The sequence below is a fragment of the Anser cygnoides genome, chromosome 5 (assembly GCF_040182565.1).
Source record: "Anser cygnoides isolate HZ-2024a breed goose chromosome 5, Taihu_goose_T2T_genome, whole genome shotgun sequence".
NCBI lineage: Eukaryota > Metazoa > Chordata > Aves > Anseriformes > Anatidae > Anser > Anser cygnoides.
In genome coordinates this window covers 3,350,927-3,368,245 of record NC_089877.1, presented here as the reverse complement: position 1 = coordinate 3,368,245, position 17,319 = coordinate 3,350,927, and the positions used below count along the sequence as shown (strand labels likewise).

Sequence of the window (17,319 nt, the reverse complement as noted above, 5' to 3'; positions counted from 1 at the left end):
AATCATCACTCATAGCATTTCCACCACTCTCTCTTCAAGCAGAATTAAAAATTTCCATGATTTCTTCAACAGCCTAACAAGGATCATGTTTGAAGCACTGTACTGATTTCACTAACACAGAAAAAAAGTACACACGCATATATACATATATATATACACATGCACACACTGTATGTATATAGGAAACAACTAATCACAGCTGAGCACACTTTGGGATGTTGCCAACCCCTTCATGGCTCTATATCCCAAGTCAGTTTGGTCTCTTTTTGCAGGTGAAGGCCTGCCATATTTGGGTCTGACTTGGACCTCTCAACTGGGTGCAAGGTAAAAATTTGCCAAAGTTGCTGAGTGATTCAGTGAAATTAAGAGGATATCTGTACCTGGGAGGTCGTGACAAGAACCTGACACACTTTCAACTCCTGTGTGAACACTCATTCAGAAATAAAGTAGATTTACATTGTGACTATTATTGTTTTAGGCCTTGGTTCAGCAAAGCACTTAAACATTGACTTCAAAAGAACTTAAAATATGCCAAACATGTGCTACAATATTTTACCAAAGTGGTTCTTTAGTAATATATTTTAGAAAAGACAGACGGAAATAGATTTTATTTGGCAATTAAAGCTTTAAAATGCTATTTGATGATATAACCGGGACACACTCCCCATGCTAAACATACTAATGAGGCTGAAAAACTGCTGAGCAATAAGCTGAATAATTCCTTAATAAAACAACTTTAAATCTGAACAATGCAGAACCAACTCATGTAAATGCCTGGTCTGAGAATTATCCATACCTACAACCTGATTCATGACAGGAGACACATATTACAGCTCACCCTGCTAGGAAAGCAGTGCAAAGCCAAACCAGCCATACGAACTGGCGCCAGGCCCAGGCAGCCAATTCAGCCAGCCCTCAACATCCCAGTGCTGCAAACTGTTTCAGGTGGCACCAGGCCAAGCCATAGGGATAACCAAAAGCTGGGAAGCTCATGTTAAAGAAGTTCTTCTACTCCTTAATTCTTCAGAGCCAGCCCTGTCTCCAACCCACCTGCATGCCCGCCAACACCCTTCCTGTGCGAGTCTGTGCTGCATCCCAGGCATGCCCGAAAAGGTACAGCAGAAAGCGGTGGGACCACAACTGGTGGAGGGGAGAAGCTCCTGAAGGGATGCTTTGTTCTGTCTGGACAAAAGGAGACAACTTCGCTCTTTGTAGGTGTTAGCTTCTTCCTATACCACTTTTTACTGCATATATTTCCCTACCAAGCGTACATTTGTGTCCCAAGAACAGGGACAAATGAGACAAGCAGGCTTCCTCTGGGAAGCGATGCCAGCAGAGATGTCAATGAGTTGCTTGAAATTCCACAGGAATTCTGGTTTAACCCTACATGAATGCAAGATATCTCAGTTTGTCTTAGTTCACTGCTCTTTCTTTTAAGTAAAAGCCAAAGGACAAGTTTCTGTTGTCCTTGTTCACAACGCACATCCTGCAACACAACATGCTACACATGGGACTAGAGGGCAATTGAAAAAACAGATCCCCTCACACCTGGAATTGCAATGCAAGCAGGACTCACATGAATACAACTCTGGTAGCACCGAATCTTGTGTACAGCTGAACAAGTGCTGCAAAACTCTGATTTAACGCAAAGAGGCAGAATCCTTCTCAGAGCACATAAATGATGGGAAAAGACAGACCCTTTAAGCTAAATCTCCACCTTTCAAACTGGTGTCAGGTAGCCCTTCCTGTACGAAATGACTTTCACTCGGGTCATGGGACAAAGATGCTGTTGGGAACAATTTCTGTTGCACTTATAAAGGGAAGAGCATCTCTTAGCCAGGAAAGCAAGGAACACAAGGACAAATACATTCAATAATGCAGTGCTGGTTCTTAAGCAGAACATGCATGCTGGTTGGGGTGATTTTTTGTATGGTTTTCCACCCTGTACAAAAGAGCTCTTAATTTAAACACAAAATGGGAAATCAGAGGGCCTAAGCCTGAGCATCCACTATGATATCACCTTGTTTACATGAGAAAAAACACAACCAATAGCTCTGTGCTCTCTTTGAACTTCTAAATAAAGAAATAAATAGATAAAAAAACAGCAACATGTTTTGTGATTCCTTTTGATCGCCAGCTATAGAAGTTCACAGGAAGTTTATGCAACCCGCTCTGACTGGATAGATCTTATCTTCCAAATCCTATTAGCCAAGAGAAAAAGAAAATGTCAGCCTGACGTTCGTTTGGACACAAAGCAATGACTTATCTGTGGGATAACTTCTGCAGTTGGCCTCCTTTATTTCAGTCATGACTTGAACCTTCAAGTTGGCCTGGAGATGCTGTGAAGTGCTGGTAACATGCTGAGGGTGCCTATGAGCGCTGCTTAGCATCTATGGGGAGGAAGGGTACTGGGAGCACCAGCCCAGTGCTCCCCCAAATCACCTACACCCCGCAGAAACCAAAGCCAGAAACAGCATCTGTTTTCTTAGGCATATAATGAGTTTGCCTTCCATGATCATAACAGCAGGCAGATTTTTCAAGCCACAGACAATAAAGTTATTTTCTTCTCTATTTTGGATAGAGCAGATAAACAAAATATTACTTTGAATATACACAGCTCCTTTCATTCTTTCATTCATGACCCTCCGTGTGCTTTACAGATCTGGGTAAATGCCACTGCTGTCTGGCTGCCTGGAACAAAGGCGTTAAGCGGATTTGTGCACGAGGCTGCACATCGCTCCCCTCAGAAACAGCGCACAGCTGAGCTCTGCCTGCGAGGCTCTGCTGCCTCCCGTGAGGTTGTGTTTAGGCCCTGCAAGGCAGTAAGGGCCAGCCCAGCTCCAAGGGACACTGGAACTTCTTTTGTTCCTAGAAAACTATTTGGAAACTGCTGAAGTTAAGCTTGCCTTCTAGCTGGCTTCCAGTGCCACAGAGGAAATGAAAATCAGTGACAGCAGAGTGGCTAGGACAAGCTTGTGCAAAACAAAAGTCATCTAAAACCAGACTGTGCAGACAGTTCAAAAACATTTGGTGAACTTCAGTGAGATTTCTGAGTACCTTAGTGCTTCTTGGGTTTAGCAACGAAGCGTAGTATGGAGATGGCCAAATGAGCCATAGCCACAGAACTCAAAACTGAAAGCAGCACAACCCCAACAGCACAGGCTGTTGCTATCACAGCCTTGCTAGCACAGGCTTGAGCTATCACAGCCACATTTTTTCAGGAAAGAAGCCGTGTCTCCACACAGTGCCCCCTGCGCCGTGCGGCTCTGCAGACCTCTTGGAGTCAGCCCTAGGGCTCTGTGTGCCAAGCTCCATTGTGCAGCACAGACATCCCCTGAGCAACACACTGCAGACCACAGAGGAAGCATGTCCCAGCGCTGGGAATTCAGCTCCAAGTGCCTGAGCTCCAGATGAATGCCTTAAAAGCAAGGTCATTCTTCCCCCTCTGGCTCTGTGCACTTTTCCAAAAAGAGGTGGGGAAAGCCTCTGAAGACAGCCCCACATCCATGAAAGGTCTCTCCTGAAACCCTGGTTCAGTCTGCTGGGGAATCACACACCTACCAGTCTCCTCTTCCTCACTAAGAGTAGAAGTCATTATTTAAGGAAAAAAATATATATTAAAAGTAGTCATTTTACTTTATTTTCATCAAAACTGATGGTTCAGAGATAACGTTGCCTCTTGCCACTAAAAAGCATAATTTCTTCTTTTAATTACAGTATCTCCCATTTTAGAGACAAAAGAAAAGCAAGAATCAATGTTGTGTGTGGCTTGTTTTTTTTTTTTTAACATCTAACTGAAAAGGGTGGAACTTGGGAAAGTACCAGTACTTTTCTTCCAAGTCTGGGAAAACTATACAGCTTATACAGGCCAGGACACCGTTATGGATATTTTTTGTTTAAAACACTGGATAAGGTCCATGTAGTCACATGATGTTCCCCATTGCTACGTACATTGCTTTAAGGGGACAGACAGCTCCCAGGAACTGCTGCTGCTTGCTGTGGAATGCTGAAACCCTACAACACCAGCTGAGCGGTGGCCATTCAGTGGGCAAAGACTGTGCATCAGAAAGTTTGCAAAAGATCTTGCTGCCCGTGAAGGAGTGCTAGCAAAAACCCTGTTATAAGTCCAGATTTCTGGCGCAGCCCTGGCCTGTAATGCCACGAGCACTGAGCACCACACCAACATCCCCATCTAAATGCAGGGCCAAACACCTAAAGGCATTGACCATGACCAATTAACAGCTGAGACTGAGACATGTAACTTACGGCTGCTAGCCTCGCAGCTGGGTGTGTGCATGCTCATTGCAAACACAGGTTAGTGCCCATGATGCTGGAAGCAGCCTATGGAAAATCTGAACCGTAAGATTCAAACCATTAAGAGAGTGCATTGCAGCTTGCTTCAGGGTAAATTCCCCATTCAAGAACAGACATGCCGATTACAACTTCAGTTTTCTAATTTCCTCATGTGTGAAAGTCTCATCGGTAAATATGAGAGCCGTGTGCTTCCTGGAAGCACAAAGCAATGCTCTCCATCTGCCAGAAAGATCTGAAAGGGCCTTTTTGCACATATATATATGGGTGAAATCCACGCTGTGAAGGAAACAGAGAAGGGACCCAACAAGGAGTCAGAAGAATCAAATGCTGTTCTTGATTTTGACCCCATCCAGTTATATGACTTTGGACAATGTCCTTTATGTAATAACGCAATAGTTCTTTGGCTTTCTGAACCTCCGGCAACTCAGAAGCAAGCGTTACTGGAGCAACACAGTAAACTACAGTCTCACCACAAACTTCAAACAATATACATTGTTCTTCACATTTTACAATTCCATACATAAATCAACCTCCAAGAAACTGTTTCCAGTTTCTTAACCTGTTCCACATCTATGCATTTTTGATACTCCCTTCAGCCTGAAAAAGGCCAAACACGTAGAACCTTTCTTTGTCATCCCTACCACTGAAATCAGAAACTTTCCTCACAATTTACATGGTCCCGGAACACAACAGAAGTGAATGTATTCCTGAGGGAATGAAAGATTTAGACCATGTTTTCTCCTGCCTATGCATGAAATTAAATCACAAGTTTGCACCATTTTTCTTAGACAAAGATTTCATATTTGATCACTCTCTCAAATATTAGTTACGCTGCAAGATTAAAAAAAAAATGTACTGTAGGCCATTTTAAATATCTCCTCCATCCAGCTGCATTCAGAATAAGCTGTACCGCATCTATCTTACAAGCACCTCCACAGTGGTTGAAAACTTCCTACCCAGACTGGTGTTTTATCACCAATTTCATCTCTGATTTACCATGGTGTGACCTGGAGCAAATAGCAGCAATTCTAGTACCTCACCTCCTTTACAGGGGCTCCCAAGTGTAGCTAACATGGCTTGCAAACAAACTGTGAAATGTTCAAAGCAGGATCTTGCATTCCCAGTTCCTAGACATCCAATGACACTCACGGAAAGCCAGCAAAATAACAAGGTGGAAATGAAGATGTTTCTAAAACACAATGCCATTTTACATCCATTTGGAATGGTATTTAAAATACTTTAGGAAATGTAACCCTCTCCTGCAATTTAGCATGAGCCACGGGTACCTGAATCTGTTTTCTGTCTCAGTTTTCTCATCTCTGAAGACCTGGTAATAAATGAAGTTTATTAGAAATACTGTTAGTATAAATGTATTAAACATCATAAGGTGGCCTAAGATTGTTGGAAGGAAAGCATTGCTGTATTAAGAAAGAGGCTGACTACACCCCCTTTTAATTTAACCACTTTCCCACTACTAACTCCATTTAGGAGGCTGTATTAATACAATCCTCAAATATGTTCACTATACAACTATAAAATCACAAGCTGGGCTAGGGAATGGAAAAGAAATGTCATGCACAGCCAGAGAATGAAAGTCAGCTGCCTGAACACTATCTCCTGGATAAAAGCAAGCCCATTAACACGAGAGGGTGATAACCACCCCCCACTCCCATATGCAGCACAGCACCTCTGAAAGCAAAAACAACAACAGCAGGCATTTGAGATGGAGAATGGAGCAGACTGATATGACTCATATGCTGTACGTCTAGTCAGTGAAAAATCTGGCAGAAGCGTTCTGTTTGACTATGTCTGTACATTCCCAAGAGATTTATAGCTGCTTATTAAATCATCTGTTCCTGTTAAAACCAAAGAAACTGTATATGTTTCACTGGATTTTACATCTGGTAGAAAGACCTATTAACCATTAATACAGAGTAGAGGCTTTTCTATTGGATGAGCCATTCGAAAGATTTTAAGACCTTATTACAGGAAGTAAAATCTACCAAGGGATGGACTGCAGGAGGGGGGTCTGAAACCTGCTGCATCAGTGGATGGGTCTCCTTTACTGGCATCTCTGTTCTGCCTCATTCTTCAAAATCAGGGGGGTCTTTTGAATGAAAAGTAGTTTCTAATGAGGAAAGAAAAGAAAACAAGTACTTTCTACAGAGAAAGCAGTCATGTCTTGAAGAAAACACCCAGCTTGAGACAGGGTTTGTGGAGTAGTTTCACAGAGCACAGTGATGCACACACACTGTTGTGGGGCATCTGTCAAACTGCAAGGAGAGGACAGTGGTATCAACCAACTAACCGTTCTTCACACTAAGCTCAGGAGCTGGAGGGAAAACACCTCTAGCCCTGAAGTTTCACCTTAAAACCCAGTGAAAGAGGTCAATTTCAATCCACTCTGTTAAGCTAAAGAAAGCTGTTTGTTATCTCAAAGTGCTCTGCAGAACATCTCCAACCCTACCTTCACACACATTCTCCATTGAAAAAAACCTGCACAAACAACATACTTTCCTTCTCCCTTCCACAGTTCTTACTTTTTTTTGTTCATTTTTCACCCTTGGGCACATCCACAGCTTTGCTGTCTGAGATAGCCATCTCTTAACAGTAGTGTATAAAGATATTATTAAATAGGAGCTGTTTTCTGAGGTGTACGTTTGCTGAACATTTGGAATGCCTAGAAGGTAGGAAAATTCTACACATTTTATATTAACCCCTTAAAAATAAACAAAAACCTAGGCACATTTGCTAAGCATCTGAGAATGCAGAAATACTGCTTCAGTGCTGAGACTGTAACAGGGACATACTTTAAAAACGTCCTTCTGGCTCCAACAAATGGTGCATCTAGCTCAAACTCTGCCTTCAAATGCTAGTCAGGGCAAGTCCATGAACCCAGCAGCTTTCTGTCCATTTTCCTTTGTCCATTTGAGACTGCAGGCTGTGGGTAAGCAGAGCTGAAAAGCAGCAAGATTTGCAAAATTTTGCTAACAGTGCATTTGTTACTCTCGCTGTACAAATGAAATGTTATTAAGTCTGTAAAGTGAAACACGACAGAAAGCCATGTCTGAACTCTCATACTTAGCATAAAAATCAGCAGCTTGGGAGTTTTGCAGCACAATAATAAAATCAAGACCCATACCAGCTCACGCACAGAGAATGCCCAAAGCCCACAAGCGAGGGAGCTGCGCACCACCACCGTTGCCTGTGGGTGCAGCTGTGGCAGATTTGCCAGCATACACTGGATTGGGGGACACAAAACGATGGGTTTTCAGCACATTTCTCCTTCATGTTTTTGAACTGCTGCCTTGTAAAAGTCAGTTTGCTAAAAAACATGACAAGATAATGGTAGGTCCTGCTGAATCTGCACAGCCTATACTATGCCAAACTGATTTCTGCAGTAAATCATGTGCACTCTCAAAACACAAAGGCAGGGCTGTACAACTCTGGGAATGGGTTTATACCATACATTTATTTTTGTCCAAAATGACAAAAAGTCTGTCTGCCCTTGTTTTTTCTCTTTCTTATCTCTCTGTCGAACTGTCTTCAGTTTAGCACACTGAATCAATGAGGGAGGAACAAACATGCATGGTAAACTTGAAATCCCAGGACTCTGTGTGGAAGCCTGAGTCAGCACAGATACTCTTGCTAGTAGCTGCATGGACCCCAACTATCACCAGCTTCCTGCCTGTCACAGTAACTGACCCTCTGGGGTATCAGTTGGTCATTGGCAAATTAAGGCTGATTTAATATTTTTTCTCTTTAAAAAGAAAAAACACACACACACACACTATAAAACAACATTGTGCATGGGAGAAAAACAAGCAAACACTGAATTATGTCAATATCTATAATGGGTACAACAATACCACGGCTCAGCCCATTCAGGGTGAGACATGATGACTAAGGCAAACCACCCCTGCAGCACACTGCCCAGCAAGCTTTGGGCTAGTCATACATTACAAGTCTCAGATGGTAGTGATGGAAAATCAAGGGTGTCATTTGACCCTGAATAATCTTCTCCATATCTTTTGATTTGGTTCTCCTTCCTTAATGGGAAGGCAGTTAATTAGCTTAACTTAACTTTCTTGCTCTGTTTCAACTTTGCCCTCTGCCACACACGCATTCACGCTGTAATGCACAATCAGTGAACTTCGAGCGTACATGAACCGGGGCCAACTCATTCCCCACCAACACCACAGTATCAGTGGATGCGTCACCCCCACTCTCACCCTCAGACACACATCCCCAGTGATCCAGCCACGTAAAAAGTGTTTTCATAGCATTGCAAAAGAGAGTTTTCCACTGCTAGGGAGGAGGATTGATCACTACTTCATAAGCACAGAAAGCACACAAATAGTACTGTCCCCTCTCACTGGAGAAAACACCATATGAGAAGAGTCATGAGAACTACTGCAGCCTTCCAGACCAGCGTGAAACCTGAGTCAGCCCTTAAGCAAGCTGCTGAAATCAATGCTTAGCTTTCAAGCACACGGTCAAATATTTGGCTGAGCTGGGACCATTTTCAAGTGTGGGATGCAGAATCCCACTCAATGGCTGCTCCAATGAGAGGCTAGAGAAGTGCTCCTGATATATAATAATGCAGTAATTTATGGGGGCACATTCTCCCTTAACCAGAACCTCAGACTCATCTGTTCTCCACAAGCAGTTGTTTCATAAGGATTGCTGCTGTGCCCCACATCTGCAAACACTGCAAACAGCTGCCAGCCACAATAGGAAATGGTTTACACTGATTGAGTATATTTCTGAAACCCCACCAATTCTGCTCCACAAGATGAAAAAAATACACCAGTAATAAGAAAACCCAAGAGAATTTGATCATCTTCATTCTGCGCCTTTGCTGAGAAGTAAGGATCTTTGTTTTCTCTTTCAGACCATCCTGTTATACATGCAGGGAATTACAGACCTAACCAATTCTATAAATAGTTCTGCCCTGAACCTCACGGTTTAAGTTTAGGTTGAAAGATCATTCACATGTGAAGCATGACTCTTAGGTGGCAAAGTAAAGCCATTCTGATTCCCAACAATTTTATGTTTAGCTTGTTTTAACTGTACCAATCTGCTGCCTCATAAGCCCTTGCTCCTCAAAGTCATTGAGCAGTAGATGTCAGAAGAAAGAAATCCTGGAACCCTTCGTTAGAAAGAAAGGTCACCTACATGCAAGCACAGAGCTGAGGGCCAGGCACTCCCACCCCCTTGGCACCCAGCTCACACTGCTCACCTGTGAGCACCCATCACATCCATACAGCTGCAGCCCGTTGCCCGCTGGTGAGCGTGTGGGCAGGACAAGCCTTCTAAACCCTAAATTTAAGCACTAATATGGTACTGCTAACCTACCCAAAGTTACATCAAACTCTCAATGCCATGGTACAGGATTATAATACTTACTAATGAGTCAGATTATCTCCTGTAGAGGACTTATGGTCTCCTGATGCCCACACAGCTGTGACTACTACCTGCAGACTAAGACCACTGATGAAAAAACTAATTGCCTGTAGAAGATTTTTTCAAACAAAACATATATAAGGCAAAACGACATTAATCTTCTAACCTGAAGGTAATGCAAGGTAAACTGTGTTAGATGTCTGCAAAGGCACTGCAACTACCAAACAGAGTCAGCTTCAGTAAGTAGGTGGTAGCAAGTTTTGAAGTTACAGTTCATGCCTACAATTAGCCAAGGCTTCAGATGCTGAAGTACCTGTTTGAACCTGCCAACTAGTTGCTGGAATGACTGATAAAAAAACTCTATCCACAGACACTTGAAGACAGAAGATTGTTCCTGTCATTAATGAGTCCACAAAAATGCCAACATCATACCAGCGGCTGGGCTCCAAGGCTGACCCACAGAGCATTCAGCCATGGAAATATAAACACAGCACACTGGTAACCTGCCCTGTTTTAAAGCTGTGATGACACAGTCAAATAACAGGCTGTTGGAAAACCACCACCAGAGTGACCAACTACACCCCTCTCATTTGGTTATTACTGATGCAAAGACCTTCTTCCTGCATGCCTTATTGTCTGAATCCACATGCAACTTCCTATGAACTTCATATCCTGGAAGGCTTGTTTTTTTTGGAGCGGTTTTGTTGTTAGGTGTTTGTTTGTTTTGTCTTTTTTTTTTTTTTTGTAACAGTTCAGTGCTTTCAACTCCAGCTTGCGTTCTACCAAATAAAACTGGGTAGCCATTGAAAGGCACCAAGGAACAATCAAATCTTACAGAGTCAGAAAATGAAACCTCATAACACTTTGCTCCCAGTTAAAAACTTTGAAAGCAAATTGGTCTAGCCTCATGTGGGTAACTGGCATTAAAAAAAAAATAAAAATAGAAAAAAAAAATAAAGAGCACTCTATGCACAATCACATCTGACTTCCCGCAAAGCTCGGCTTTGCAGGAATTGCAGGCTCGGAGAGCCTGGGCAGCCAACAGCCCTGATCAAATGCCCCTGCTCACCTTCATCACAGACCTCACAGCGCTTACTGGAACAGGAGCAAAGTGGATAGCATGATCAGAAAAGATACATTACACTGAGGCAGGAAAACACTTCCAGCCTGTGAGCTAACGCCTCATTTTAAATGGAAGACAACACCAGTAAGAAATTCTCTCTGAAAAGTTATTCCTTTCCTCCTCTTTTTTCTTCCTTCCTTCTAGTAAAAGTATGCTTTAGACAAATTGTGTACAGTATGTGCATTCTTCCTGCATGGAAATCTTTGCCTGTTATTAAAATCAAATGCAAGACAAACAACAAAAAAATCCACTTTTGATGGGTCTGCTTGTCATGCCAAGGCCCCCAGCTTCCATTCTCAGGGATTTACTGAAATATTTGTTTAGTTACACAGAAATGGAATTCTGGACTACCAGCTTCTCCCCTGGCAGGATCTTTGGCCTTGCTAGGGGTTGGTAGCAATATCAAATATATTTCCAGTGACATCAGTAGGAAAGTAACTATGCAGTAAATAGTAAGTTATTCAAAGCTATGAGTTCGACTGTCCCTTGAAGCTACTCATCTGTGTTAAGGACAATGAAAGATATCACCCCCCCAGGATACAAGGCGCTGGATCCCTTCCATTCAGGAAATGTCATTTCTTCAACACTCTGCATAGATGCAGATACTCTCCTGTAGTGCCCATCGACAGCTGGAAGAAAGGCTGAGGCACACTTATCTCCTTCTTTCCCTACAACACGCTAGAAAGTAGACAATGAGAATAAAAAGAATTTTGTACTATTAGGCTTAAGTATTTCCATGCCTTGAGACAACTTCTTGAGAAACTTTTTTGAGAAAATTACCTAAGCAAATAAAAAAAAAAAAATAGGTACAGGTAAATGTTGATCTCCTCCTACTAGCATTGTACATTTCAAGCCTTTGGGACACATGTTTCCAAGTTTTTCCTTGTAGGTATAAAAGATAGAAAGGGTCAAGATTTTCTAATAATCATTGAACTACAGGAACCTGGGCCTTAAAAGAGGAAAGAAAAAAAAATCACATAAAAAAAACCACAATAAAATTGGTGGAGTTGGCAAGAGTAAAGAAGGAATTTTTTTTTTCGTTTCACATCTATCACCTGCCATCTCCCAAACAACCATACTATGTAAGAGCGCACTGTGACAGAACAATCCTCGCTCGAACTTTAAATGTTCTTAGCCACTGTAATTATATACAGAGCAATCATGAACTGCTTCACTTGCCAGCTAAATACAACAGCATGTGGACCACAACATGGCAGCCCTTAAAGGATGCATAAAGATGAAGAAGAGTGAAAAAATAAATCAGCCAGGCTGGTATTTGAATACTGAAAGGCCAGACCAGCACATTCCAACCCCAGTGTCCGCATTGCTATATTTAATGACAAAAATGAGAGACTTTTGATAACCATGTGTAGTTTCAATGACAGCTTTCTCTTCCTGACTGAAAGCTGACAACTGCTTCTTGCAGGCTGCTGCCACCATTCTGGGGGCCTGATGCAGCCACAGTCTGCCAGTGGAAGCAGGCATTCAGGATGCGACAAACCCCATGTTCTGCAGAGACCCCACATCCAACCTGCTGAGGGTTAGCTCTTCCCCACCCCACACCTCCTGGGTTTGAGAAACCACAGGAATCCATACCCTAGAAATGGTACTACTGGAGATGAAAATCAAGAACTTAGAATGGATCCACCACCCCAGTGCATAAGGTTTCACACCATCAAACCTTACTGGTATCTTCCTGTAGCAAATATCAACATATTCATCTACAGTAACCTTGATAGGTTACGGTTTTTGAGAACATCAACTTTCCATTCACTAGTTCTACCCATAGCCCACTCCACAGTCATTCCTGCAATTATTGTTTCCAAATAAATCATTATGTGCTGCTTATACTTCAGCTTCACTTCCCCTAAATATCCCTCTTGACTGCAAAAATGCATGCAACCAAAAGATCTTTCTTCCAGATTAAACTGCAAGCAAACAAGCTGCTCTATGCTCCTGAACTACACAATCTGGTCAGCACTCTTAAAAATAGCCACACAACCCCCAGAGGTGGTACCTTCAGCCCAGCCCCAGGGAACATCCGTGTACATCTCACGATCCTGAGGGACCAGGGCACATCTGATGTTCCCTTCTCTGGAGAGGCCCCACACTACAGATGGTGGCTGTGTGAAAGTACGCTGCTGAGGCACACATCAGCCTATGAATATTTCTTTTTGGATATATAGCTCCCTTTGAATTCTCTCATAATTGCACCAGCCTTGTGCACACATGTTCCTTGCCTGAACCGTGGGTGGGAGATGCATCTGGTGCCTGCTCTATGCAAGCCATATAAGGCTGAATTCTCCAGACCACTGAAGACAAATGCGGGCCTTTCCACGGGCTTCTCCAAGAGTGGGACCAGACCCATGTTCCTCCATTGTAAAGAGCATCAGGACCATGCTGAATATTTCCAGTCAAACACAGTCAGCCAGGCTAATGCTGCAAGTCTAGGAGAGGAACCTGCTCAGCAGGGATTTTCCACAAGCTTGCAAGGCAGACCTCACTCACTGTACTCAGCACCCATTTTATTCTGATCGACTTGAGAACAATTTAGACAGAAACTGGCCATGAGTAATCCTAGGCTGGAAATTAGAAGAATATTTCTAACTGGCAATACTAGCAAAATACTCGAACGGCTTTCCAACAAGCAGAACTACAGGGTCAACACAGTACCTGCTGTGTCATTTGTAAGGGATACGTCCACCTCCCAATAGCAAGGCATTGGCCCTAATGGCCCAAGAGGACCCTCCTAGGGTTGCCAACACCTGGGGCACCACAGCAGGGCTGTAGGGCAGGCAGGTCACCTCCCCACAGCGAGAACCTGCTTCCACCACAACCTGAGCCCTGCCAGCACAGCTTAGGGACACCACACAGCTCAACACCCAGCAAGAGGAAACTGGAGCAAACAGACTCTGTTTCCTGAGGTGTTTGAGCTCATGTTGCTTGGAAATTCCAATCCCTACTAATTTGCTACATGCCAGTGAAGTCAATGTTGGCACTGGTATCGGGGTGGAAAGGCTGCCCAAGGGGTGATGCTTAGGTCAGTAGAGCACACTCCTCCATCCCCAGCTCTCTCATCCACAGGCGTTTCACTGCACCTGGGCTTTTCAGGAGCTCTACTGAATATTCAAAACAGAACCACATGCTGAATCAGATTTATTTTTATGCTCCTATCTCATGTAGGCAGAATGTCAACTAGCCCTAAAGAAACAGATTTGGGAAAAAAACTCTTTTCTCCCACCCTTCCAAAACTTACATTCACCCAAACTCTTTGTTAACACAGCAAGAGTAATGGGATAGCAGGGACTGGTATTAGAGGTGGATTTTGGAGAAAGAAGAAGTGTCAGAACATACTTTTCAGAGTCATTCAGCATGTTGCTTTTGACCCATGGAGGAGCTTAAGAAGTAGCAGCTATGCTGGCATTAGAGCAGCTTTGGGGAACTGGGTCACTGGTTTTCCTGATGATTAATTCCAGGCCAAGATACTGATCTGGTTCAGACAAAGTTCAAAACATCCCTGTTTACACAAACAGATGTAGTGAACAGGAAAGACACTCTTGCAAGCTAGCATCTTTCCTTTGAACAGCAATATTGCATTACAGAAAAATATGATTTCCTGCTTACAAAAAGGGTTGATGGTAAATTCAATTATTCACACTTATCGAGGTTCTCAGCTATGTAGATCTTCCTAGCTAACCCGAAGTTAAAAAAACAGAAAACATATTTTAAGTTTGCTATCCTTGGGGAAACAATTTCCAAAATCTTCTGCCAGTTTCACTAAACGCAACATGACAGGGAGGTTATCTGCAGCCCCACAGCAAAACTGGAGCCACAACAGAAAACTTTCCTCAGGACGCACAGCAGTCCTTGTGAGCACTTCGGCCTCATGCTACTCTGCCTGTTGGGAGCACAGGCTGGAGACACTGGAAAACAGGAGTCCAGTTTGGGAGCTTTTTTATTTTGGCTTTTGAAGATTCACTCCTCTTCCTTATAAGCTATCCTTTTAAACAGAAGAAAAATACTTTCTTTTCTCTTCATAGATAGAACGATCTAGACATTTCCATGAGTATTAAAACAGACAAGAATATTGAAGCAAGTTGCACTGCTTTCAACATTTTGTTCATCAAAAAGTAAAGGTTTGGTGGTACAAAATCCATGCTGAAATATTTTACTTGTAAATAATTAAGGACACATTTTTCCACAGCATTTTCTAAAATGAAGTGTATTAAGATTTCTTTTCAAAATTAAAATAGTACTTTGAAGTTTAACTGGAGCTTACTTTCAAAATAATAATTAAAAAGACACAATAATCCATATTATAATTCAAGAAGAAAAAAAATATATAAATTACACGTTACCCTGAAATGAATCTCCTCTTTTCCAGTTCAGATAGGGAAAATCCCAAAACATCAGTTAAGTCCCTGCCTCGTAGCAAAGTACATGAGTGCTAACCTCACTGCCTTTCCTGTGCTTGGCAGTAATGCACACATGCAGAATCCAAACTCTAACTTTTAAATATAGTATCCTTCTGAAAAATAAAATACCTTATGCAAGTAACAATCTTTTACTTACTCAGTCACGTGAAGAGGCTACACCTTGAATATTCAAATGAATGAACTGGTCCATCTGCAGCGATCCATATCCTGCATAGCAAACACCACTTTTCAAAAAAGAAAAGCCAAAGAGAAAACCTTGTTCATTAAAAGAAAACAAACTATACTCCACTTCTCAGGTGGCAACATTGCTATTTCCTAAGAGCTTGACCCAAAGTCTACTTATTCAAACCATTAGAACGACAGTCCCCTATCTCCGCAGACTTCAACTCAAAAGCTGCTTTCAGTATTACACACAGTTCTGCACAACGGACTCGTGCGACACCAGAGAGTTTCGCTGTTGCCTGGTAAATCTGGACGATTCATATTTTCTTGCTGAAGTGTAGATAGTAAAGACTACCACTGATTGTCTTCAGAAATGTGTTGTTTCTGCAAATAGCCATGCAAAATGTCTTACATAGTCACTGCCTGAACATTCTGGTTTGTGACATTTTTTTCCCCCAGAAGGTAAAGAAGGCACTTTGGTCACCAGCCTCTAGAGCCCTGGATGACTCTGGTCACCTTACCTATGACATACGTGCTTATTCTCTATGTGAGGAAAACGAAAGAGGCAGATAACAATACATGGTAAAAGTGGCTGGCATGGGTGCCCTGGGAGTCCAGCAAATAGTCCAGATTTCCAGGATGAAAATCTTGAGGACAAAGAGTTATCTAGTGTGTTTTCTCTATAAGAAAGCCTTTAGGTTCCAAATTCTGTCTACATTGCTTTGTTTCAACACTAAATGCTTGCTTGAAGAAGCTAAACTCAATTTCCCCGAAGGATGCTCTGTTCTGCAGATACTGGTACATAATAATTCAAAAGGTCTTTAATGTAATAAAGAAAATACTTTGAGCAATGCTCAGCAACGAACACAAGCCATATGGGACTGTACTTGATACGGATCAGAATCTAGAAGTTTAAATCATTAGATTTCTGGATGTGGTGAAATTAGCCAGGGCCTGTCACTCAAGCAAACTTTCCCACAAGGTTCATAACACAGGAAGTGTTGGGGCTAAGAACAACAACAAATGTAAGAAGATAATATTTATCTGAAACTGATCAGGTACTAGCCATCTGAGAAAGATTATGTCAGCCTCCCACATATGGGTTCTTTATCGAAAAGGGTGAAGTGCTATACTCTCAAACAGATGTGAGTGGCACATTGATTTGGATTTAAGATGCAAGCTCTTTGATTACTCTGCTCAGTTTCCTCAGAGGGACACTGCAAAGGGGTTCCCAGTGCCAGAGGAACTTCTACTGAAGACTTTATATATGGTCGACCTTCCATATGTAAACATGATCAAGTGCCTTGCTATAAGATTTTCCAAGGAAGCAGCACCATTCAAGAAATAGAATAACTTTTAAGAACCCACAGGTGTTCCCCTAGAGCACTCTTGCAATCACATCCAACGTTAGAAGCTTTGGATCCCAAAGGTTGAGAAATGACTTTGGCACAAAACCCAGTGAGCTATAAACACAGAGACAACTCTGGTCAGTGAGAATGGTGGAAGACCAGGAGCATCTAATATGAGGAAGACTGAGAGATGAGGCACACACCACCTCTGCTTTCAGACCATCCCCCCCTCAAGCAAATTATATGATTTAAGAGTGTCTGAATATAATTAGTAATACAGAAACAGCCTGCTGTACTTCAGAATATTCCGCAATATTTACTGTTGTTTTCTGCAGAAATTCTGATTTGCTGGCTGCAACTCAGGATCTTGGGATTTTGCTCGACACTTATTCTTAATGAAGCATTAGCTTTTCAGGTGCTCCCGATACCTCTTTGACATTTCCAGTGTCTGTCAAACACAATGTCCCTCAAGTCCCACCTGTCAAAGGTCCATTTGTGCTACAAAGCCCCAGGGCGGCTCCAGTTCAGG

At 42.5% G+C, this 17,319-nt stretch overlaps 1 protein-coding gene across 5 annotated transcripts in view; it reads right to left on the bottom strand.

The window, feature by feature from the left end:
• The window catches only part of DENND2B (DENN domain containing 2B), a 165,497-nt gene that overhangs the window by 128,503 nt on the left and 19,675 nt on the right, over positions 1-17,319 (bottom strand). Inside the window, exon 2 of one of the 5 annotated variants that reach the window (XM_066997293.1) lies at positions 15,416-15,486. The exons of the other annotated variants lie outside the window; for them this stretch is intronic. The gene's annotated coding sequence lies outside the window, so the exon portion shown is untranslated. The remainder of the gene's footprint in view (positions 1-15,415; positions 15,487-17,319) is intronic. 5 annotated transcript variants of the gene reach the window in all.